The 12,135-nt window shown below is 45.7% G+C and overlaps 1 protein-coding gene across 2 annotated transcripts in view; it reads right to left on the bottom strand.

Annotated features, from left to right (window-relative positions):
* The window catches only part of VWA3A (von Willebrand factor A domain containing 3A), a 223,666-nt gene extending 212,170 nt beyond the window's left edge, over nucleotides 1-11,496 (bottom strand). The window contains exon 1 of one of the 2 annotated variants that reach the window (XM_075318003.1): nucleotides 11,416-11,496. The gene's annotated coding sequence lies outside the window, so the exon portion shown is untranslated. Of the gene's footprint in view, nucleotides 1-11,353 lie in introns of both variants that reach the window. The other variant, XM_075318002.1, reaches the window with a different exon arrangement.
* Nucleotides 11,497-12,135: the final 639 nt, after the last annotated feature.

The raw sequence follows: 12,135 nt of genomic DNA, 5'->3' as shown, positions 1-12,135 counted from the left end.
GTTTCTGAACGCGGCGATACCAAATGTGTGTATATTTTTTATTTTTTTAACCCTTTAATTTTCAATGGGGCGAATGGGGGTGATTTGAACTTTTAGGTTTTTTTGTTTTTTTTTAATTTTTTAAAACTTTTTTTAACTTTTTTTTTTTAATTTTACTAGTCCCCCTAGGGGGCTATTGCGATCAGCATTCCGATCGCTCTGCAGTATCTGCTGATCACAGCTACAAGGCTGTAAACAGCAGATACGCTGTCTTTCTCTTTTGCTGTGCCCCGGGCACAGCGAAAGTGAAACCAAGTCAGGTGTAGTACAGGAGTCATCACATGACCCTGTGCTACCATGACAACTATCTTCATGTATTGACAGCGCCATATAAGGGGTTAATTGGCACGAGCAGATAACGATTCTGCTCGTGCCTAGCAGGCACACATCTCAGCTGTGAAAATCAGATGTGTGCCGATCACGGCATGCTGCCGCCGGAGGACCGCGGGCAGTAACATTATGTCATTTAGGACGTAATTTTACGGCCCGCGGTCGTTAAGGGGTTAAAGGGAATCTGTCAGCAGGTTTTTACTATATTATCCGAAAGCAGCATAATGTAGAGACAGAGATCCTGATTCCAACGATGTGTCACTTACTGAGCTGTTTGCTGTCATTTTGATAAAATCACTGTTTGCAGATCCAGCAGTTATTTGAATGTGGAGCTTCATAATCCTGCTCCTACCACTGATTGACAGCTTTCTACCCATAAACAGTGTACACACAAAGCTGCCAATAAGTGGTGGGGTTATACAGAGCTAATGAATATGCTGGATTACCTGGCAGCACGCCAAGTAGTTCTCTAATGATAATCTACTGCACATAAATCAGTGATGTTATCAAAAGTACACTAAGCAGCCCAGTAAGTGACATATCGCTGGAATCAGGGTCTCTGCACCTACGTTATGCTCCTCTCAGATTAGGTGGCAAAAACCTGGTGACAGATTCCCTTTAAGTGGTAATATTTCTGTTTAAATTGGACATTATTAACCTCATACGGACCATATAAATTTACACTGCTTGGTCCTGTTCTTTAATCCTGCAATAATTAAAATTTGCGGTGCAGGGTTAAAGCTTTTCCTCCTGAAATTTGGCAAAAGCAGGTACACTTGGTAGAAAACATAAGCAATTTATGGTAATTTCTAGCTTTTATTTCACCAGATATATAGTGCTCAATGAGTGCTACCGTGTTTCCCCAAAAGTAATGTCTTACATTAATTTTACCCCAAAAAGTCCCACCCTGTCTTACTTTTGGGGGAGGTCTTACATTAGCTGGGCCAATCAGCGCTCGAGCCGGGGGCCGGCGGTGACGTGGGGAGCAGGGGCGGCCAATTACAGCCCGAGCTGCTGGGCCAATCAGCGCTCGAGCCGGGGGCCGGCGGTGACGTGGGGAGCAGGGGCGGCCAATTACAGCCCGAGCTGCTGGGCCAATCAGAGCTCGAGCCGGGGGCCGGCGGTGACGTGGGGAGCAGGGGCGGCCAATTACAGCCCGAGCTGCTGGGCCAATCAGCGCTCGAGCCGGGGGCCGGCGGTGACGTGGGGAGCAGCGGCAGCCAATGAGCTGTTGAGCTGGGCGGATTGCGGGGTTAACACGGCGAGTTAACCCCATGAGCGCTGGACCCGCCCAGATGCACCTGAGGACACCTCTGGAGCCTGGGGACCCAATGGGGGACAGCGGCGGCCCAAAGGTAAGGGCCTTACATTTCACAGCGGCCCCCCAACCCTGCCTTACATTCGGGGGAGGCCTTACATTGAAGGACCCCCCGTAACCCCCACCCTGTCTTACTTTCGGGGGGTCCTACTTTCGGGGAAACACGGTATGTAGTGTACAGAGGCATTCACATTGTTGATGTTTTCAGTAGGACCTGGTTATCACATCATCGCCAGGTCTCTGCTATATCTTAGCAAACCCTGCTGAGTTCTGCCAGTGACGTCTATCACTGCAGTGGGTCGGTGTCCCCTGTAACTCGGGCGAATATAGATGCCCTAGGTTACAGGAGAAAAAAAAATAAAATAAACACAATAAATTACAAAAAAAATCCCAGGCATCTCTGATCATCTTTTGGGGGTGTAGATAATGTGGGAAAAAAAATCCCATTCTTTAATATAAAAAGCATTATTACTGTAAGGGAAAAAAAACTACACATATGAAGTATCCACATGACTGTACTAACTAGAAGACTTTAGACCGAGTCTCAATTGGGACATCTGATGATGATATCTGTAAAGTACTGCAATGTACGAACGAGTAAAAGAAAAAAAGAAATAAATTAATTCAACACGTTATTTTCATGTGAAACTAAATATATATATATATATATAAATATATATATATATATATATATATATATACACAGTGCCTACAAGTAGTATTCAACCCCCTGCAGATTTAGCAGGTTTGATAAGATGCAAATAAGTTAGAGCCTGCAAACTTCAAACAAGAGCAGGATTTATTAACAGATGCATAAATCTTACAAACCCACAAGTTATGTTGCTCAGTTAAATTTTAATAAATTTTCAACATAAAAGTGTGGGTCAATTATTATTTAACCCCTAGGTTTAATATTTTGTGGAATAACCCTTGTTTGCAATTACAGCTAATAATCGTCTTTTATAAGACCTGATCAGGCCGGCACAGGTCTCTGGAGTTATCTTGGCCCACTCCTCCATGCAGATCTTCTCCAAGTTATCTAGGTTCTTTGGGTGTCTCATGTGGACTTTAATCTTGAACTCCTTCCACAAGTTTTCAATTGGGTTAAGGTCAGGAGACTGACTAGGCCACTGCAACACCTTGATTTTTTCCCTCTTGAACCAGGCCTTGGTTTTTTTGGCTGTGTGCTTTGGGTCGTTGTCTTGTTGGAAGATGAAATGACGACCCATCTTAAGATCCTTGATGGAGGAGCGGAGGTTCTTGGCCAAAATCTCCAGGTAGGCCGTGCTATCCATCTTCCCATGGATGCGGACAAGATGGCCAGGCCCCTTGGCTGAGAAACAGCCCCACAGCATGATGCTGCCACCACCATGCTTGACTGTAGGGATGGTATTCTTGGGGTCGTATGCAGTGCCATCCAGTCTCCAAACGTCACGTGTGTGGTTGGCACCAAAGATCTCGATCTTGGTCTCATCAGACCAGAGAACCTTGAACCAGTCTGTCTCAGAGTCCTCCAAGTGATCATGAGCAAACTGTAGACGAGCCTTGACATGACGCTTTGAAAGTAAAGGTACCTTACGGGCTCGTCTGGAACGGAGACCATTGCGGTGGAGTACGTTACTTATGGTATTGACTGAAACCAATGTCCCCACTGCCATGAGATCTTCCCAGAGCTCCTTCCTTGTTGTCCTTGGGTTAGCCTTGACTCTTCGGACAAGCCTGGCCTTGGCACGGGTGGAAATTTTCAAAGGCTGTCCAGGCTGTGGAAGGCTAACAGTAGTTCCATAAGCCTTCCACTTCCGGATGATGCTCCCAATAGTGGAGACAGGTAGGCCCAACTCCTTGGAAAGGGTTTTGTACCCCTTGCCAGCCTTGTGACCCTCCACGATCTTGTCTCTGATGGCCTTGGAATGCTCCTTTGTCTTTCCCATGTTCACCAAGTATGAGTGCTGTTCACAAGTTTGGGGAGGGTCTTAATTAGTCAGAAAAGGCTGGAAAAAGAGATAATTAATCCAAACATGTGAAGCTCATTGTTCTTTGTGCCTGAAATACTTCTTAATACTTTAGGGGAACCAAACAGAATTCTGGTGGATTGAGGGGTTGAATAATAAATGACCCTCTGAATAAACTTTTCACAATTTAAAAAAAAAAAAAAAAAGAAATAACATTCTTTTTTGCTGCAGTGCATTTCACACTTCCAGGCTGATCTACAGTCCAAATGTCACAATGCCAAGTTAATTCCGAATGTGTAAACCTGCTAAATCTGCAGGGGGTTGAATACTACTTGTAGGCACTGTATATATATACATATATCTCATGCAATCGCCTCCAAGACTTTTCCCGAACATCCCCAGTCTTCTGGAACTCTCTGCCTCAACACGTCAGACTATCTACTACACTTGCAAACTTCAAACGGAATCTAAAGACTCATCTGTTCAGAAATGCCTATAACCTTCAATGACATCACTGCTTCACCACCGTGCGGAGCTGCCGCCCCACCACCGTGCGGAGCTGCCGCCCCACCACCGTGCGGAGCTGCCGCCCCACCACCGTGCGGAGCTGCCGCCGCACCACCGTGCGGAGCTGCCGCCCCACCACCGTGTGGAGCTGCCGCCCCACCACCGTGCGGAGCTGCCGCCCCACCACCGTGTGGAGCTGCCGCCCCACCACCGTGCGGAGCTGCCGCCCCATCTACATCCACCTACTGTCTCCTCCCCATAATCCTATAGAATGTAAGCCCGCAAGGGCAGGGCCCTCTTCCCTCTGTACTAGTCTGTCTACTGTAACTTGTATATGTATTTTGTATGTAACCCCCTTCTCATGTATAGCACCATGGAACTAATGGTGCTTTATAAATAAATAATAATAATAATAATAATAATAATAACATATATATATATATATATATATATATATATATATATATTTTATATATATATATATATATATATATATATATATATATATATATATATATATATATATATACATACACACATATATACACAGTACAGACGAAAGGTTTGGACACACCTTCTCATTCAAAGAGTTTTCTTTATTTTCATGACTCTAAAAATTGTAGATTCACATTGAAGGCATCAAATCTATTAATTAAAGCATGTGGAATGAAATACTTAAAAAAGTGTGAAACAACTGAAAATATGTCTTATATTCTAGGTTCTTCAAAGTAGCCACCTTTTGCTTTGATTACTACTTTGCCCACTCTTGGCATTCTCTTGATGAGCTTCAAGAGATAGTCACCGGAAATGGTTTTCCAACAGTCTTGAAGCAGTTCCCAGAGATGCTTAGCACTTGTTGGCCCCTTTGCCTTCACTCTGCGGTCCAGCTCACCCCGAACCATCTCGATTGGGTTCAGGTCTGGTGACTGTGGAGACCAGGTCATCTGGCGTAGCATCCCATCACTCTCCTTCTTAGTCAAATAGCCCTTACACAGCCTGGAGGTGTGTTTGGGGTCATTGTCCTGTAGAAAAATAAATGATGGTCCAACTAAATGCAAACCGGATGGAATAGCATGCCACTGCAAGATGCTGTGGTAGGCATGCTGGTTCTGTATGCCTTCAATTTTGAATAAATCCCCAACAGTGTCACCAGCAAAGCACCCCCACACCATCACACCTCCTCCTCCATGCTTCACGGTGGGAACCAGGCATGTAGAGTCCATCCGTTCACCTTTTCTACAGAGACACGGTGGTTGGATCCAAAGATCTCAAATTTGGACTCATCAGACCAAAGCACAGATTTCCACTGGTCTAATGTCCATTCCTTGTGTTCTTTAGCCCAAACAAGTCTCTTCTGCTTGTTTCCTGTCCTTAGCAGTGGTTTCCTAGCAGCCAGGGCCGTATTTGGGGTTTATGCTGCCCTAGGCACTGTCAGAGGTGGCGCCCCCTTCTGATCAGTCAGATTAAGGGTATGTGCACACAGCATTTTGTTTTCAGACAGATCCACGCTGTAACCCGCCCAAAAAACCCAAACTCTAAATATTAAAGAAATGAACTCATACACTGCAATGTAAAAACGACTTGCTGTCCATATGTTCACTCTTTGGAGTTTTTTTAAGCGCGTCAGGTTTCCTCAGACATGAAGCCGCCAAACGTGACCGGCCATCATATGGGCGACTGCTGCTTGGATGACGCTTACTAGTTCATTTAAAAAAAAAAAAGTAAAATCCCGTAGCTAAAAGATGTTGGAAAAAACAACCAAGAAGCAACAGCAAAAAAAAACAATAAAAAAAAACAAAACATTTGCTTCCGGATAAAATGATGACTGTCCTGAAGCGTTTTCTGTCTGAATAATTCCGGGGGTTCACAGACATCTACAGGACGTGTGCACATTCCCTGATAGAGCCCATAGCCTTCAGATAGTAGTTAAGACCTCCATACACATTAACCTAAAGTTGTCTAAACCCGCCAATATCGACAGGTTCTGCTGACAGCCCAATGTGTATGGGGGCTCTCAATTCTGATTGTCGGCGGGAATAAGGATCCAGCATGTCCAATTACGGAGTGTAGATCCCATTATCCTCTAAATGATAAGCTGCTGCCGGAGATGTCCAGCAGCGGCTCTAATAGAGAACACAAACACTTGGCAGAATGAGTGCTCCTGTATATGGGAGAGCTGAGCAAGATAGCTGTCGGCTGAAAGATCAGACTATACTGTATGGGGGCTTTAGTCTCTTACTTATTCGGCTGACAGACATGCAGATAGCTGTATTTTTAGTCCAGCACGCTGACCCTATGTTTTAGGATCAAGACTGATAAGGTAAAGATTACAACAGCCACATGACTATCACCAGAACCACCATCAGTACAGTAATACATAACTAAAACCACACTAAATACAAGAATACGTAACCAAAACCACAGTTAGTACAGTAATACATCAACAGAACTACTGTCAATACAGTAATATCACCAAAACCACCCTAAATACAATAATACATCACCAAACCCACCCTAAAGACAATAATACATCACCAAAACCACCATCAGTACATGAATACATTGCTAACTTCGTACAGCAATCAAGTGCAGTGTCAGGTTAGACCCATATACATATATGTATTGCATTAACGTACAACTCCCAGTATGTCCTTAACAATGGTAAGGAGATGCTGGTAGTTGTTACCAGCCATCATTAGACTGTAGACCATATAAGAACCACAATACTGATTAGTCCCAGGCAGTAGACTTAACCTTTGGAGGAGATCTTATATGTTTAGGTCCATTAATTCTGAGGAGATTAGTAGGGCAGAGGTGGGCTCAGTAGGGAGAAGGGGCATCATGGGGTGGGATTTGAGACCCCCACCAATTGCTCAAAAGACCTCTTAAGTGCACAGCTCAGGAGACAGGACTATGAAATTTTACTCCCGGAATCCATTCTGTCTGCATGTCCTGGTTCTCGGAAACACTCGGGGCCACGGTAGTCGGACCCTCAGCATTTGGAAAGTTATTCCCCATCCCGAGGATAGGGGGTAAGTTTCCAATGTGAGAAAACCCCTTTAAAGCAGCACTAACACTGCAGCCAAAGATGGGAAACTGATTTATCTAAACAGTGTCCATCACCCGATGTACGAGAAAAACTTTCATTCGTCAGGTGAGATGATTTTTAAGCTGACTGAAAGGGAATCTGTCACCCCAAAATGACACCTAGACTGCAGAAATATATATATGGGGGACATGATCTGTGGAGAAATAATCCCACCCATAGAGTTCAGCTTAAAAGGAACTGGTCACGACCTTTATTATTAAACTTCTCCATTGTCTTGTTAGTCAGAAAATGCGGGCAGTTTAAAATTGAAAAAGGGTGTAACAGGTTCCCTTTAATATTCACTGAAAAAGCCACATTTATTTGATATGAAAATGAGGACATTTCTGCGCGGCCTAAGCCTGGGTGCACCATTACCATCTAATATAGGAACATACTAGCCAGGCCTTTGTCTTGATTAATAGTGATCTATTGGTGAGCGTGAGCACCTTAACACCAGATCTCCTGACTGCACCGCACCCAACACTGCGGCACACTCCAAGCGTTAGTGCGGGTGTGCACACAACACAGGAGGAACACAGCGGCACACTCCAAGCGTCAGTGCTGGTGTGCACACAACACAGGAGGAACACTGCGGCACACTCCAAGCGTTAGTGCGGGTGTGCACACAACACAGGAGGAACACAGTGGCACACTCCAAGCGTCAGTGCTGGTGTGCACACAGCACAGGAGGAGTACAGTGAGGAGGGGGACACGACGCTGTGATGTGCTGTCTGCTCACCTCAACAACCCTCCTCCTTATTGAATCTGCAGTCAAATACAGGCAGCAACCAGGTGTCAGAACATAACTGCAGTCACATTTCATGCGCACCCACGCGGACAGTGCAGTCACATTGCAGGCGCACCCACGCGGACACTGCAGTCACATTGCAGGCGCACCCACGCGGACACTGCAGTCACATTGCAGGCGCACCCACGCGGACACTGCAGTCACATTGCAGGCGCACCCACGCGGACACTGCAGTCACATTGCGTGCACCCACACTGATACTGCAGTCACATTGCGTGCGCACCCACACTGACACTTTGAGTGCTACTCTGCTCCTCCAGTGTCAGGACACGTGCAGAAATGCTAAGTGATTTTAGACAGCACTGACTCTCACCTGAGGACGAGGGACTGTCTTTAATATGCAAATAGGAGGGTGCACATCTGCACCAAGACACCGGCCGCAACAGGGTGCACAGCACAGTCTGCATATATATAATAAAATATGAAGTTAAAACTGTACATGCCAGAGCGACGACCCCTATATAAATGTGTCTGCAGATTAATTGGCATTTTGGGAGTAAAAGTAAAATGTCATCGCTCTTAGCAACACATTGCCCTGCGTCTCCCAAGACTTCCCTCTTGTTTGGTCTACTGCAGCACATACATTCCCTATACGGGCACCATTGCAGTGTCACCAGGTTTTTTCTCCCCCCCTCTGAGAGCAGCATAATGTAGAGACAGAGCCCCTGATTCTAGCAATGTGTCACTTACTGAGCTGTTTGCTGTCATTTTCTCTGCTGCAGATCTCGCAGCTATACAGAGCTCATGAATATGCTGGACTACCTGCAGCACGCCAAGTAGTCCTGTAATGATAACTACTGCTGATTAAACAGTGATTTTATCAAAACTACACTAAGCAGCCCAGTAAGTGACAACACTGGAATCAGGATCTCTGCCCCTACATTATGCTGCTCTCAAATTAGGTGGCAAAAACCTGGTGAGACTCATAATTCTCCTCACTAAAGAGTAACCACCCTAAGTAAGCCCAAGGCTGTGGCCAAGAATAAATAATTGCCCATCACTGAGCTCACAGCACAAACAATGACCTCACACCGTGTCACTTATAGTATACAGCCTCCACATTCTCTCTATAACATTTCCACTACACTGCCCTCTCAAATGAAAACCCCACTGTCCTCACCACTGAATTATACCCTCCAGACCTTCCTCACTTATGAACTATGACCTCCACTGTCCCCACCTCTCCATGCAGCCCCCACTTCACTGTCCCCCTCATGATGTCCCCACTCTATAATGAGCCTTATGCTTCGCATTCTGTATACCGAGCCCTTCCAGGCTCCTAACTGAGCGCTCCCCATGCTGCCCCTTCTCCATATCAAGCCCCCTCCATACCAAGCCCACCCCCCATGGTTCCCCTTCCATACCGAGCACCCCCCATGCTACCCCATACTCCATACCATGCCTCCCATTCTCAATACTGCAACTCCCATTCACTATACAGTCCACCACCCTCATTTTCCCTCCCCCCCATTTTTCCATTCTGCTCCATCCCCCATGTTGCGCCCCCACATCATGCTTCATCTTCCATGTTGCACCCCCACATCATGCTTCATCCCCCCCATCCTCCATGTTGCGCCCCCACATCAAGCTTCATCCCCCCATCCTCCATGTTGCGCCCCCACATCATGTTCCATCCCCCCATCCTCCATGTTGCGCCCCCACATCATGCTTCATCCCCCCCATCCTCCATGTTGCGCCCCCATATCATGTTCCATCCCCCCATCCTCCATGTTGCGTCCCCACATCATGTTCCATCCCCCCATCCTCCATGTTGCGCCCCCACATCATGTTCCATCCCCCCATCCTCCATGTTGCGCCCCCACATCATGTTCCATCCCCCCATCCTCCATGTTGTGCCCCCACATCATGCTTCATCCCCCCCATCCTCCATGTTGCGCCCCCATATCATGTTCCATCCCCCCCATCCTCTATGTTGCGCCCCCACATCATGCTGCATACCCCTCATCCTCCATGTTGCGCGCCCACATCATGCTGCATACCCCTCATCCTCCATGTTGCGCGCCCCGCCCCCCCCCCCCTCCGGGTTGCTTGTTCGGCGCTGTCTTCGGCTGTAAAGCGCTTACCTGCTCCAGGCAGCATCTCCGGTCCTGTGCGGCGGCAGCACCTCCCGTTCTCCGTGGTGGCAGTGGTAGGATTATCATGTCACATCTTCCTCGGCGGCAGCTCCATCTCCCGTCCTCCTCTGCGCGGCGCTGCCTCACGCTGCTGTGACCTCTGCACTGTGAGCACACGGCAGCACGTCGGGGCGGGGAGCTGATTCCAGCTCCTCTGCCTTCGGAAATGCCGGCGCGCTCACAGTTTCATTTATATTCGCGTGTTATAGACGCGACTATAAATGACTGCGGCGCCCCCTCCCTCCTCCTCCAAAAAGACGCCGGATTTAATAAAGAGTTTGAAGGAGGGAGGAAGATTTAAATTTTTTTTTTTTTTTTTAAGTTTTGGTCTGGGCGCCGCCCCCCTGGAAAGCGCCGCCCCAGGCACGTGCCCTCAAGTGCCTAATGGCAAATACAGCCCTGCTAGCAGCTATTTTACCATGAAGGCCTGCTGCAGAGTCTCCTCTTAACAGTTGTTCTAGAGATGAGAAGGTGTGTCCAAACTTTTGGTCTGTACAGTATGTATATATATATATATATATATATATATAAATAAAAATAAAATAAATTAATAATATAACTATTAATAATATACAATATTTAATAATATATACAGTATAGTATATAATAATATAGTATATATAACAATATAATTTAATAATATATTTAATATATAGTAATATGTATAATATAATATATACATATGTAATATATATTTAATAATATATATAATTAATAATATATTAATGATAAATAAATATAAACTTTTTTTTAAACAAAACACTTTTTTCTGTATACATTTTTATTCAAATTACTACAAATTAGCACTAAAATAATAATAATAATAATAATAATAATAATAATACAATTTGCTACGTATAAAACAAAATCTCATGCAGCCAGAAAAGAGGAAAAAAAATAACTAGAAAAAAAAAAATGTATTGCTGCTGGAAAGTGAAGATACAAAAGTAAATAAAAAAAAGTGTCCAGTCGCTGAAGGGTTAATATATCTGCGCCCTATATAAAACTGCTGCACAACCGCAACCAATCAGCGATCAGCTTGCATGGTCTCACCTGCACTGGAGACATGAAACATGAATTCTGATTGGTTGGAGTGACATTTTACACAGTACACAGGCTTATACACAGGATATAATGCGCCCAGCTCTGCTCATAATGAAGATTAATGACATTTACCTGCGTGGTTCACTCCAGCACAGTCCACACGGAATAAAAAACCCCCTCACTCTAGTAATTACCGTGTAAAGTCTCCGTTCCGGGCAACTTCCTGCAGCAGAGCAGAGATGTTACAGTGTTTCCATAGCGACGGTACCTTCCATCCATCAGGCCGGGGAGGGGGGGCGTGAAGACGTTTTAATGCTGTAGATTTGTTCAAGGGCGGGATATCCTGCAGGTTAATATAACTTGTTACAATAGACTTATATGTGATTTACATTAGGCAGCACTGCTGAGCAGCTTGGAGACGTTATCTTTGAGACGTGATTTGGTACAGTCCGTTTCTAGGCAGAGTATACTTGAGGTGAATGGAGCTGATAGTAACACCTCAGGCGGGGCGGCCTCCTGTGTGTGAGCGCCTCACAGCGGCCAATAGTGGTAATAACACACTCACCGTGAGGGGAGAAGCCAGAAAAAAAGGGATAAATGGAGTCAAAGAGTGTAAAGCTGCTCATATGTGTAGTAATAATGCAGTGGGTGAGCAGACCCCCTACAAAGGGAGCACAGTTAACCCGGAAATGTTATTATTAAAAGTGTTTTAATGTTTTTATGTGATGTGTCAGGTGGTTCCCCTAGTGGCCGGGTGGGACGGCTGTCACCACAGAAACAGAGCAGAAAGGGGAGGGAGGAGACAAGGTGCTAGAAAAGGTGGGGGCCAGAGAGAGCAGTTGTGTCCGGGACGGGAGAGAAGCAACAGCCAGGGGCAGAGTGTGGAGCTGAGTGGGCAGAAAGCAAGAAAGAAA

This window comes from Anomaloglossus baeobatrachus, chromosome 7 (assembly GCF_048569485.1).
Source record: "Anomaloglossus baeobatrachus isolate aAnoBae1 chromosome 7, aAnoBae1.hap1, whole genome shotgun sequence".
Lineage (NCBI taxonomy): Eukaryota > Metazoa > Chordata > Amphibia > Anura > Aromobatidae > Anomaloglossus > Anomaloglossus baeobatrachus.
The sequence above is the reverse complement of the archived record's forward strand: the minus strand, read 5'-3'. Positions and strand labels throughout refer to the sequence as shown.